General features: G+C 40.7%; 1 long non-coding RNA gene across 1 annotated transcript in view; it reads left to right on the forward strand.

The window, feature by feature from the left end:
- Window positions 1-7570, forward strand: part of LOC122562726 — a 65110-nt gene extending 57540 nt beyond the window's left edge. The window contains exons 2-3 of the long non-coding RNA XR_006315394.1: window positions 2838-2870; window positions 7423-7570. This is a non-coding gene — a long non-coding RNA (uncharacterized LOC122562726). The remainder of the gene's footprint in view (window positions 1-2837; window positions 2871-7422) is intronic.
- The last annotated feature ends 6713 nt before the right edge of the window (window positions 7571-14283 follow it).

Here is a 14283-nt window from a genome sequence, read left to right on the forward strand (position 1 = left end):
CCGCACTATTTACTTGGGTGGCAACTTTCAGAGATCTGTGTACATGGACACCAAGATCCCTCTGCTCTTCCACACTACCAAGTATCCGACCATTAGCCCAGTACCCCATCTTTTTGTTATTCTTCCCAAAGTGAATCACCTCACACTTAGCTACATTGTATTCCATTTGCCACCTTTCTGCCCAGCTCTGCAGCTTCTCTATATCCTGCTGTAACCTGCCACATGCTTCCTCACTGTCAACAACTCCTCCGACTTTTGTATCATCCGCAAACTTGCTCACCCAACCTTCTAGCCTGTCCTCCTGGTCATTTATAAAAATGACAAACAGCAATGGTCCCAAAACAGATCCTTGCGGAACACCGCTAGTGACGGCACTCCATGAAGAAACTTTGCCATCAACTACTACCCTCTGTCTTCTTCCATCCAGCCAATTCCTAATCCAAACCTCCAACTCACCCTCAATGCCATATCTCCGTATTTTCTGCAGTAGCCTACCATGGGGAACCTTATCAAACGCCTTACTAAAATCCATATATACCACGTCTACCGCTTTCCCCTCATCAACCTCCTTTGTCACCTTTTCAAAGAATTCAATAAGGTTTGTGAGGCATGACCTGCCCTTCACAAAACCATGCTGACTATCCTTGATCACATTATTCCTATCCAGATGTTCATAAATCCTATCCCTTACAATTCTCTCTAAGACTTTGCCCACAATAGAAGTGAGACTCACCGGCCTATAGTTACTAGGGTTATCCCTACTCCCCTTCTTGAACAAGGGAACCACATTTGTTAGCCTCCAATCTTCTGGCACTACTCCTGTCGACAACGAGGACATAAAAATCAAGGCCAATGGCTCTGCAATCTCCTCCCTTGCTTCCCAGAGAATCCTAGGATAAATGCCATCAGGCCCAGGGGACTTATCTATTTTCACCCTTTCCAGAATTTCCAACACCTCTTCTCTACATACCTCAAAGCCATCCATTCTACTTAATTGTGACTCAGTACTCACATTGACAACAATGTCCTGTTCCTGATTGAATACTGACGAAAAGTATTCATTCAGTGTCTCCCCAATCTCTTCAGCTTCCACACGCAACTTCCCACTACTATCCTTGAACTATCCTTTGATCAGTTCCAACAGTTCATGTGGTTACACCTAAGGTTAGAATTCTTTCGCTAACAAGCTGTGTCTTAATGTGTTCATTTAATCCACATTCCAATGTCTGCTAATTTATGTTCCTATGATTCATTTCTCCCTGTAATAATATGGGGGCTGCTTTTACTGTCTGAAACTGGTTTGAATCTTTTCCTCTGATGCTTTTAATGATTTTTTTTTGTAAATATGTGGATCTATGATTACTTCAGAATCCGTATCTATGATTATCTGAAGAACCTTAACTAAAACCTACTCTTAACAGATTGATTAAATAATTCAAGAGAAGTGACTAATTCATGTGAAATGTTCTTATCTATGCCTTATGTGTAAGCAACTGGAACTGTACATTCTATCTCAATCTTGAGACTACAGAGCTGCTATTGTTGTACTTGTGAAGATTACATGAAGCAAATGTTTTCCCAAGTGGTCTAACTACTGTCAGCCAAGTTCCGCTGCATTAGCCATGGGCAGCCATTGCCCATTTTGTGCCACTCAGTCATGGATAGCCCTAACAGTACTCGTAGAATCTCTACAGTATGGAAGCAGGCCATTTGGCCCATCGAGTCAGACCACCCCTCCAAAGACCATCCCATCCAGACCCATGCCCACCTTATCTCTGTAACCTTGCATTTCCCATGGCTAATCCACCTAGCCTGCACATCCCTGGACACCATGGGGCAACTTAGCAAGACCAATCCACCTAACCTGTACATTTTTCGACTGTGGGAGGAAATGGAACACCCAGAGGAAACCCACACAGACAATAGGAGAACAAGCATGTTCCACACTGACAGTTGCCCAATGTTGAAATTGAACCCAGGTCCCTGAGGCAGCATGCTAACTACTGAGCCACCGTGCCACCCTTGAGATAATGAGCAATACTCTCCATTTGCATGTATGATTGTGGTGCCAATAGCACTTGATGTTTGGCACCATCCAAGACAAAGCAGCTCTTTTGATTAGTACTCTTTTCACCACTTTAAACATTCACTTCTTCCAACACAGTCACTGTGCAGCTGCACATCTACAAGATATACCCCAGCAATTTGGCAAGGCTTGTTTGACAGTATCTTTCAAGCCTGTGTCCTCTAGGTCACACATCACTATAGCTCAGATATATTCTGACATCCTTTCATCATCACTAGCCACAACTGTGCAAGAACTTACCTCACAGCACTGTGTCAATTTGTTCATCATACAGTCTGCAGTGATTCTAGAGGCTGATTCACCAGTACTTTGTCAAGGGCAAATAAGCTTGGACAATAAGTGCTGGCCTTGTAGAAACACCCACATCACGTGAATTAATTATAAGTAAAAGTTTTCTGTAGTTGCTCAGTTGGTAATCCTCCTTTTGAGGTAAAGATTGTGGGTTCAAAGCCTATTCCAGAGACTGGAAGACATTATAAAGGGCTGACACTCCAGTGCAGTTGCGAATCTCTGATCCTTTAGCTAATCATACTCAATCCATGTCCTGCTTATCATCTTACTGCCACTGGAAGTAGTTTTTAAATAGCTATTGTATCAGAAGTATTCATGATTTTGAACACATCTAATGTCTCCTTTTAACCTTCTCTGATCAAAGGAGAGCAACTGCAGCTTCTCCCATTTCTCCAGATAACTGAACCCCTCATAACTAATATCATTCTCCAAAATTTCTTCTCTACCTTGTTCTCCTCAGGTGTGGTGCTTCAAATTGAACACAATTCTCCAGGTGAGCTCTAACCAATCTTGCGTAATTTTATCATATTTTATTTATTTTTCTATTGATAAATCTAAATATTCCACCCATATATTTTAACAACCTTTTTATTATGTCTTGCCAAGTTCAGAATTTTGTGTGCAGACATACCAGATTGCTTTATCCCTACAATACCTTCAAGGTTGCACCACTTTGTTCTGATTTAGGGTCTCAGGACTTGAAACTTTAACAAAACTTTTCTCTGTACAGATGCTGCCACACCTGTTGAGTACTCTGGCACATTCTATTTCTGTTCCCGATTTCCTGCACCCACAGTTCTTTGTTTCTATTTTACCATTTTGTTCATATTGTATCTCCTTGCTCTTCGTCCCAAAGTATATCGCTTCACATTTCTTGGTATTAAATTTAATCTGCCAGTGGCTACCTATTTTACCAGGTCACTCATGCCCTTTTGAATATCTGCCTTATTAGTCACTACATTTCCTCATTTTGTATCATCTGCAAACTTTGAAGTTTCAGCCCATGTGTTCTTGGATGGGTCATTAATATATATTGGAAAAGGCAATGATCATAAAACTTTCTCCTGAGAAATGTCACACCGCTTCCCTTCAGTTTGAAAAGCAATGGTCAGAATTTTCAGCTTTCTGCCCCTCAGGAATTTAGTTTCCCTGCTGCCAATATTATTTTAATCACTTGTGTTACATTGTTAATATGTTTATTTTATAGCATTGTTGCTACTGTCTTTTGAAAGACCAAACATTCACACAATTGACTACATACATTAACTTTATCCACAACTTATTAAAGAACTTGATCATTAGACAAACATAATTTGCTTCTCACAAATCCGTTTTGAGTTTCACTTATTAGCCAGAAGACTGTGGGTTATGTAAACCCACAAAACTGGAGAAGCTCAGCAGATCTGGCAGCATTGTGGAGAGAGAAACAGAGTCAATATTTCAAATCTTCTTCTAAATTTCTCCAGCATATGTTTTTGTTTGAGATTTCCAGCATCAGCAGTAGTTTGCTTTTATTTTAAGGAGATAAATTAAAGCTCACTCCAAGATTTGAATACAAAGTCCACACTGACACTCCAAAGCAGGATTACAGGACAGTAGATATGTTGGTGAGTACTTCTTTTGGATGAGAGGCATCTTTTCCCCTCTCAGGTGAGATTAAAGATTCCATGGGGGTATCATGCAAAGCAGCTGTCCCCACTGTACTGGAAAATATTTCTCCATCAATCAACATCACAAAACCAGATTATCTGATATTGTGTTGGTGGGAGCTGGCTCTGTGCAAATTGACTGCACACTTCCCATGCTGCAAAAGTGATAACGCTTCGAAAATACTTTACCGCTGGTAAAATGCTTTGAGATGTTGTGAATAGTGAATCCAAGCTTTTTTTCTCCACTTCACCTGCACAAGAAGGTTTCTTTCTGCCCCTTCATCAGTCAAACCCTTTCTTTGACAAATGTTTTACAGTTTACATGCACATAAGGCCATAAAACCATAAGACATCGGAGTGGAAGTAAGGCCATTCAGCCCATCGAGTCCACTCCACCATTTAATCATGGCTGATGGGCATTTCAACTCCACTTCCCCGTAGCCCTTAATTCCTTGTAAGATCAAGAACTTATCAATCTCTGCCTTGAAGACATTTAACATCCCGGCCTCCACTGTGCTCCGTGGCAATGAACTCCACAGGCCCATGACTCTCTGGCTGAAGAAATGTCTCCTCATTTCTGTTCTAAACTGACCCCTTCTAATTCTAAGGCTGTGCCCACGGGTCATAGTCTCCCCGCCTAACGGAAGCAAATTCTAAGCCATGCATTATCGTGTACGTTTCAATTAGATCTCCCCTCAACGTTCTAAACTCTAATGCATACAATCCCAGGATCCTCAGCTGTTCAGCGTGTGTTAGGCCTATTATTCCAGAGATCATCCGTGTGAATCTCCGCTGGGAACGCTCCTTCCTGAGGTGTGGAGCCCAGAATTGGGCACAGTATTCTAAATGGGGCCTAATTAGAGCTTTATAAAATCTCAGAAGCACGTTGCAGCTTTTATATTCCAACCCTCTTGAGATAAATGACAACATTACATTCATTTTCTTAATCACGGACTCAACCTGCAAGTTAACTTTTAGAGAATGCCGTACTAGCACTCCCAGATCTCTTTGTACTTTGGCTTTATGAATTTTCTCACTGTTTACAAACTAGTCCATGCCTGTGTTCTTTTTTCCAAAGACCTCGCATTTGCTCATGCCGAATTTCATCAGCCATTTCCTGGACCACTTTCCTAAACTGTCTAAATCTTTCTGCAGCCTCCTCACCTCCTCAGTACTACCTGCCTGTCCACCTAACTTTGTATCATTGGCAAACTTTGCCAGAATGTCCCCAGTCCCTCCATCCAGATCATTATATATAGAGTGAACAACTGTGGCCCCAACACTGAACCGCGTGGGACAACACTTGTCACCAGCTACCATTCCGAAAAAGAACCTTTTATCCCAACTCTCTGCCTTCTGTCAGACATCCAATCCTCAAACCATGCCAGTAGCTCACCTTGAACACCATGGGCCCTCACCTTACTCCGCAGTCTCCCATGAGGCACCTTATCAAAGGCCTTTTGGAAGTCTAGATAGATGGCATCCACTGGGTTTCCCTGGTCTAAACTGCTAGTTACCGCTTCAAAGAATTCTAACAGGTTTGTCAGGCACGACTCCCCTTACTAAATACATGCTGACTTGTTCTAATCCGACCCTGCACTTCCAAGAATTTAGAAATCTCATTCTTAACAATGGATTCTAGAATTTTACCAACAACCGAGGTTAGGCTAATCGACCTATAATTTTCCATCTTTTGTCTTGATCCTTTCTTGAACAAGGGAGTTACAACAGCAATTTTCCAATCATCTGGGACTCTCCCTGACTCCAGTGACTTTTGAAAGATCACAACCAATGCCTCCACTATTCCCTCAGCCACCTCCCTCAGAACTCTAGGATGTAGTCCATTGGGGCCAGAAGATTTATCAACTTTTAGACCGTATAGCTTTTCTAGCACTTTCTTTTTTGTAATGGCTCCCATACTCAACTCTGCCCCCTGACTCTCCTTAATTGTTGGGATATTACTCATGCCTTCCACTGTGAAGACTGACGCAAAGTACTTATTAAGTTCTTCAGCTATTTCCTTATCTTCCATCACTAGCGTTCCAGCATCAATTTGGAGTAGCCCAATGTCTACTTTTGCTCTCATTTGTTTCTTATGCATTGCAAGAAACTAATACTATCATTTCTAATATTACTGGCTAGCCTAACTTCATATTTGATCCTCTCCTTCCTTACTTCTCTCTTTGTTTTCCTCTGTTTGTTCTTGTAGCCTTCCCAATCTTCTGATTTCCCAGTGCTCTGAAAAACACTTTTTGGGTTCATTTTTATATCTAACCTATTCTCACACACTCCCTTTGGCCCTTTAGATCGCTTTCAAACATATCATTAACTATGTGTTCTCAAGTATATTATGAACCTCACAACTTTTTTATTTCAAAAATATACTTTATTCATAAGATATATTGATATCCATACATAGTCATTAAGCCTTGTAAAATATTCTTCATTGTCCACTGAAAAATTGCACAAGTTGACAATACTCCAAATGGCAGTCTCATATATTGGTACAAATCCTGATGGGTATTAATTGTAGTATATTTCTGGGAATCCTCATCTAACCTTAGTTGCAAGTTATCATTGCTCATGTTCAGATTTGTGAAGGGCAGACCCCCAGCCAGCTTTGTGTATAAGTTATCTATGGAAGGGACCGGGTATTTACCAGCTGTGAGAAGCATTTTACCATTTGTTCAAAATACTCACAAAGGCAAATCGACATATTGGGTTCACAATCGGTAGAACCAGTGCTACCTATTCCACAAACAGAACTGGTTTGATGATTCCTTTGCTTTCTAGGTTTCTGATTTCTGCCTCTACATTTTCCTAAGGCAAATGGCACTTTGCAGGCCTTGCAGAATCGTGGAATTGCTTCCTGCACAACATGCAAGATGGCCTTGGCTCTTTTAATACTTCCTAAATCATCCTGAAAAGTTTCCAGCTATTTAACTAGGACTTCACTCAGGCAACGATTTTCTAATCAAAAAACGTTGAGCCAATCGAGATGAACCTTTCTCAACCAATTTCACCCCATCAAGCTTGGGCCTGAGCCTTTTAATGCAATCAGTGGTAACTGAATCAGTTGCTTCTTGTAAGAGACCATAACCATAGTTGTACCCTTAATCTGGAGAGGTTCCACAGTGTAGATTCTCTGTTTAGCTGAGGTCTTGTGCAAACGTAAGGGTGGATTTTGTTAAAGACTGGTTCTGCAATCACTGAAACGGCCACTTTGGTATCGACCTCCTTTAGAACTGGGTGACCATTTAACCAGACATTTATTTTGAATGATTCTGATATGGATGTTTTTGAGCAATTTAACAGTTCCAAACCAGATGTAGGTAGACTTTCCAGAGTATGCTTTCCCTCTGGATACTAACCTATGAATTCTCTGACCCAATTTAGGTCTGGTGGGACTCTTGCTGTCTCGAGTCCGCATACCGGCAGCAACAACAAAGGCTTGGCAGCTTGGATCATAAAGAAACTTTTAATCGCTTGGCTGAGGCTTGGCTTCGTTTTGTGGTTTCATTGTGGGCTGACCTAGAATGCCTCTGTTCAGGATATGGCTTGAGTGAGGCTATGCAATTGTCTTCACTCAAGTGGTGTTCCTAAGCACAGTCCAACTGGCAAGGGTGTCCACTTCCCTTGGAATACCCTACAATTCATATGCTGCACTTGCCACATTTTCCAATGATAAAGCCAGTTGTAGTGCCTTTTGAAATCCATTGTGCTTCAGCTAGTAGATACTTGTGCTTGGTTACATCATTAATCCTACAGACCAGCTGTTCCTCAGCCTCTCATTAAGGGTCACATACTTCTGCCAGTCATCTTACCCTAATCAAAAATCCCTATACTGATTCTTCTGGTTCTCGAATTGCGAAGTAAAACTAATAGCTTCTCAGGATTAAAGGAGGGTTAGGGTTTTAATGTTCATTCACTAAATCCATTAACCCTTGAAAGGTTTTAATATCTGGAGAACATAAGGTCCTAATAACTGAAAAAACTGCGGGTCCCCAAGCTGTCAGAAGGATTACTCATTGCTTTGCATCTGCGCCAATGTCATTGGCCCAGAATAAATAACACATTCTTCCCACGTACTTGGCCCAGTCTTCCACTCAGGATTGAACAAGCCAAGCTTCCCAAATAGCAGCATGATGAGAAAATATTTACCCCAACTCAAAGACTACTGTTGCGAGTGAATTTCTTCAGGAACGTGCTTTTCTCTTGTCACCACTGAAATATCTCCACAGAAGCTGGTATCCAGTCACCATCACCCTTAATTTGTATGCAGAGACCCCTTGGCACTGATCCAGCTCCCTCAGAGCCAGCTCTCACAGTGACCAAGATGTCTGGCACTCTTGTTTATATCTGTCAGCCAGGTTACCCTGATTGGACTGGATTAACAGCCCAATCAGAGAACTCATATTCTATGAGGTCCACCTGGCTGACCTTGTTAGAATCACTATACAAATACAGTGACATGGAGTGGAGATCAGGTCATGTGTGCATAATGATGTAATTATATTGCTGAGCATTTTGCTAAGCTATGTCCACTGCAGAAATATAGGGAAATTATAGTTTGACACTTTTGGTGCTATAGCACATAGCTATGGTTTTTAGCTGAAACAACAAAAGGCTGCAGCTTGACCTTTTTAAATATGATAAATTCAAAGTGAAGTATGTGTTTTATATGTTGCCAATCAATGTATGTTTTGAAAGTTTGTGATTTGCATAAAAGATAATTGCACTAGAATTAAATAACCTTCATCCATATATCAAGTGCAAACATTTTTGTTACATAGTTAATGATTGATTACTTTTTAGTTCTTTGCACTGGTCTTCTCTGACATCTTCCACCTCCCTAACTGCCCTTTTGAGCCACCATTGGTGGAAAAATCTCCAAATGCCTTGGTCCTATTCTCTGGAATTATCTCCCAAATCTTGGATTCTCTCCTTTTCATCTTTAAAATCTTCTTAAAACCCATCTGTCATGTCAAGTAATTTGGCAAATGTTATTTTTAAATGTCTCCCCTTTGTGATAGACATCAGGATACTTCTCTGCATCAAAGGCAATATGTAAATGGAAGTTGTTGTAATGTTGGATCTGTGACAATTTCAGATACATTTTATGTTATTAAACTACTTTGAAAGCACATGCAAGATAATTTGCTGTATAACTTCCTTCCACTGGGATTTGCTCTGTTATTTTGCATCTTTGCAGAAGGATCTGTTTGTGATGAAATGTATGTTTTGAAACAACCATTCCAATAACATTATAATTTATTTATTAGCCTTCTGATAAGGCTGTCAATGTTACTAAACGTGATTTTAATGATTAATGGCAAATCCTTAGAGAAATAAAAAAAATGCTGCATGAAGCATGCAGGAACTATTTGTTTTATTCTGAATGTCAACAGCTTCTTGAATAAAATGACAGCAAATAATTTAACTTGTAATTGCCTCTCTTGTTGAAATTTGAAAATTAATAACACGTTCTTATTTTCTTTGCAGTGTGAGCAACCATTCAATTCTTTCTGAGGTAGAGTGATAGGAAACACTGCTGATTAGACCACTCAAGACTTCACCTTTATAGTTTCATTCCAATGTGTTGCCTCACTGAGATTTTATTACATCATTTCATTTGTAGGTCTTTGTCAGAAATGTCCATATACATTCTATAAAACTGAAGTACTCTACATATCATGCCATCAAATGAAAGAGAGGCAGACAGAGATTGTGAGCACTAAGGAAAAGACAGAGGCTTTAAAGTACAGATGCATTATATTTATGTGCTTATATTTAATTGAACTTCAAAATACTGGAACAGGCACTAATGAAAGCAGCACAATTACTTTTTCTTTGTTTGAGCGATATCCTAGAATCTCACAGCGTGGAAGCAGGCTATTCTGTCCATCAAGTCCACACTGACCCGCCAAACAGCATCCCACCCAGATCCACCCCCCCTACCCAATCCCTGTAACCCTGCATTTCCCATGGCTAATCCACCTAGCCTGCACATCCCTGGACACAATAGGCAATTTAGCATGGCCCATCCACCTAACCTGCACATCTTTGGACTGTGGGAGAAAACTGGAGCACTCGAGGAAACCCAAGCAGATGCGGGAAGAGCACTACAAACTCCACATAGACAGTCCCCCAAGGGTGAAATTAAAACCAGGTCCCTGGTGCTGTGAGGCAGTAGTGCTAATCACTGTGCCACCCATCTTCACTTTTAATAGAAAATAAATCTCTTTTCCAATGCTTGCATCCCTCAAAAACGCCTAAAATAGCCACAGAGTAAACCTGAATAAAATGCTGCAACAATTATTGATCTGCAGACTTGACATTAACTTCAGAGTGTACAAAACTAATGGGTCTGACTTCAATTTGTGGAGTTGCTGGCCAGCTTATGTTAATTTTCTTAGTAGGTATGCCTGTGACTAACAGATGTTTTCAATATGTAAAGCGTAGGTGTTAAAAGTGAAAATGGGAGTTATGGAATGAAATAGTGATAGACATTTTTGAATACTGCAGCTGCATAATGCAGTATATTTGGGCCTGTAGAGGCTAAATAGTCCCCTGCAGCAAATAATGAAGCCAAAAAATCTCCATGGACTCTTCCCACAAACACTATATGATCAAGCATATAATTACTTTGTGTGTGAGCAGGAGTATGGCATAAATTGAATATACATACCATGGCTCTAGATATTAAAACATAAATGCTTGAAATCAGAGGTTGTTTTTATTTCTTCTCAAGCATGCATAAAATAAGTGCACATGATTTTTTGAAGTTTGTAAGGAATAGAGAAAGGTTGATCATCCTATATTTTATGAATTTTTATAGCTGCCACCAAATAAGGAGGTTAACTGGAATTTCCAGCACCTGAATTTCTTAAATGCAATCCATTTGCAGGCGCAACAGAAACTAGCTCATCATTATGCACGAGTACTAGTACTCCATGCACACCTCTCAAAGAACCAGTGAGATATTTAAATTAGAGAACTAATAAAAAAAGTTAATTCTTCCAGTTGAAGAGTGTACAATGCTCACAGAAATAGCTTGAGAAAAATAAAGGATCTCGTGAAGGCTCTATATATGGTACAATTATCATCAGTTGGCCAATATTACTTCGTGGATCTTCAAATATTCATTAAATGAACCATTTTTTTAGAAGTTTACAATTCTAATTTTCTCCCTCTGCACATTTTTTTCAAATAAAAAAAGTTTAGTTAGCTTTACTCTGGGCTCAATTAATAGCAAAATACTTTTTGGGAGTTTTGTAAATCAAATTATTCAGCAAATCAAATCAACATCAGGAAGCTTGCTGCATTCAGTTAATAAACATTGCAGACATACAGCCAATGTTGCAGTTTCCATATTCACCACTCCACAATCAGTTCCTTACTCCAGCATTTTGTTAGACCTCTGGCAGCAGCCTCCAACATCATTGGAGATGGACACTGTAGTGATTGTAATGAGGTCAGCCAGATGGACCTCATATAATATGCATTCCCTGATTTGGGCTGTTAATCTGGTACAACCAGGGAGTCCTGGTTGACAGGTATAAACAGGAATGTCAGATATTCTGACAGCTTGCTGGGAGGGTGCTGGATCAGCGTCCAGGACTCTCCATCTGAAAATAAAGGGTGACTTGGTGATGGGATATCAGCCTCTGTGGACTTATTTCAGACATTGTAAACAACAGAACTCCAGAGTGAACATAAGAATACAAGAAATTGAAGTAAGAGTAAGCCATTTAGCCCCTCAGCCTTGCCTCAAATCTGTCCAAGTTCTCAGCCCCTCTTTTGTGTCAGCTCTTCATAAACTTCAATTCCTCAATATTTTAAAAAAAGTCTAACCACCTCTTTAAATAATTTCAGTGTAGCATCCACAAGTGTAGGATGGAGAATTCCAGATGTTCTTTACCTTCCAGGTGAAGAAATTCCCTTACATTATAGTTTTAATTGTGTGTCCCCTTATTCCATAACTAACCAGTATTTTTAGATTCCCCAAAAGCTGCAGCATAGTACATTAACCACCCCAGCTGACTGTTACTGGTACTTTAAAAAAAAATCATGGATTGTGGATGTCACTAGCTACAGCAGCATTTATTTGCCATCCTTAATTGTTCTGTAAAAGGTTATGGTGAGCTGCCTTTTTAAATCATTGCAGTGTTTGGGGTTGAGGGATACCCACCAAGCTCTTCAGAAAGCAATTCCAGAATTTTGACCCAGTGACAGTGAAGGGATAGTAATGTAGTTCTAATTCAGGATAGTTTGTGCCTTGGGTGGAACTTTGTAAATGCTGGTGTTCTCATGCATCTGCTGCCCTGTCTTGCTAGGTAGTAAAAATTATAAGTTAGGAAGGTGCTGTCAGAAGAGCCTTGGTGAGTTACTGCAGTGCATCAAATAGACAGTACACTCTGCTGCTACTGTGCATCAGCGGTGAAAGAATTGAATGTTGAAGGTTGTGGATGAGGTGTCAATCAAGTGGGCTGCTGTCCTAGATGGTGTCAAACTTCTTGAGTGCTGTGGAGCTGCACTCATCCAGGCAAATGGACTTGTGCCTTACAGATGGCAAACTGGCATCAGAGAGACAGGAAGTGAGTTATTCACTGCAGCCACTGTCTGGCTTGTCCTGTTCAGTTTCTGGTCTACAGTAACCCCAGGATGTTGATATTGCGATGGTAATAGCATTGAAACTCAAGGGGAAATATTCAATTTCTCGCAATCCAAGCCTGGATGTTGTCCAGGTCTTGCATGCATATTGAAGAAGTCACAAATGGTGCTGAACATTGTGCAATCATCAGTGAATATCCCTGTTTCTGATATTATGATAGAGAGAAGGTCATTGACAAAGCTGCTGAAGATATTTGGGCCCTACCTTGAGGGACTCCTGCAGAGATGTCTTGGGTTGAGACGATTGACCTCCAATAAGGGCAATCACATTCACTTGTGCTGAATATGAGCCCATTCAGCAGAGTGCTTTCCTCATGATTCCCATTGACTCTGGTTTTGCTAGGAATTTTTGATGTCGTTCTCATTCAAATACTGGCAATCTCAAGGGCAGTCACTCTCACCTCATCTTGAAGGTCCAGCTCTTTTGCCTATGTTTGGACCAAGACTGTAATGAGGTCAGGAGCTGAGCTGTCCTGGCAGCATCCACTCTGGGCATCCATGAGCAAGTTATTCCTATGTCAGTGCCATTTGATAGCTGTGTCGACCCCTTCCAGTGTTTTGCTGATGATGGAGAGTGGAATAGGAGACTGGTAATTGGCTGGATTGGATTTGTCCTGCTTTTTTGTGTGCAATAAATACCTGGGCTATTTTCCACATTGCCGGCATTGTAGCTGTATTGGAACAGCTTGGCTAGGGGCCCAGCTAATTCAGAAGCATAAGTCTTCAGGACTATTGCCAGAATGTTGTCAAGGCTCATTGCTCTTGCAGTATCCAGTGCCTTCAGCTGTTTCTTGATTTCATATGGAGTGAATCAAATTGGCTGAAGATCGGAATTTGTGGTGTTAGCGATCTTTTGAGGAGGCCAAGCTGTATCACTTCTGACTAAGACAGAGGCAAATAATTCAGCATTGATGTTTGCACCGATATGCTGAGCTCGCCCACCATTGAGGCAGTGGATATTTATGGATTCAGTTTGTTGTATAATTATGCACCACCATCCATAACTAGATGTGGCAGGACTACAGAGTTCAGGCCTAATGCTTTGGTTGTGGCATTTCTTAGATGTTACTCTTGCAGCTTCCACAGCTTGGCTTGCAAATACTCACATGTTGTGGCTGTACCAGGCTGCCATCTCAGTTTTCAGTATGTCCACTGTGGCTTCGGGCATGCCTTCTTATACTCTTCATTGAACCAGTGTTAATCTTCCAGCTTGATGGTAATGGTAGAGTGGAGAATACGCAGGGCCACTTGGTTACAGATTATTGTTAAATACAATCTTAGTCCTATGATAGCCCACAATGCCTCCATGGATGCTCAGTTTTGAGTTGCTAGATCAGTTCAAAGTCTATCCTGTTTAGCATAGTGATAATGCCACATAATACTATCAATGTGAACTTAGGACTTTGTCCCCATGAGAACTGTGCAATGGTGACTGTTACTGATATTATGATGCACAGACAGATCTACAACAGGTAAATTGGTGAGGAAGAGGTAAAGTAGATTGTGTTGGGTTGGTAAGGCACTAGCACAAAAACTGCCTCACCACAGAAGCTGACTACCATTTTTGTTTTGAAGAAATGTCAC

This window comes from Chiloscyllium plagiosum, chromosome 25, assembly GCF_004010195.1.
Source record: "Chiloscyllium plagiosum isolate BGI_BamShark_2017 chromosome 25, ASM401019v2, whole genome shotgun sequence".
Lineage (NCBI taxonomy): Eukaryota > Metazoa > Chordata > Chondrichthyes > Orectolobiformes > Hemiscylliidae > Chiloscyllium > Chiloscyllium plagiosum.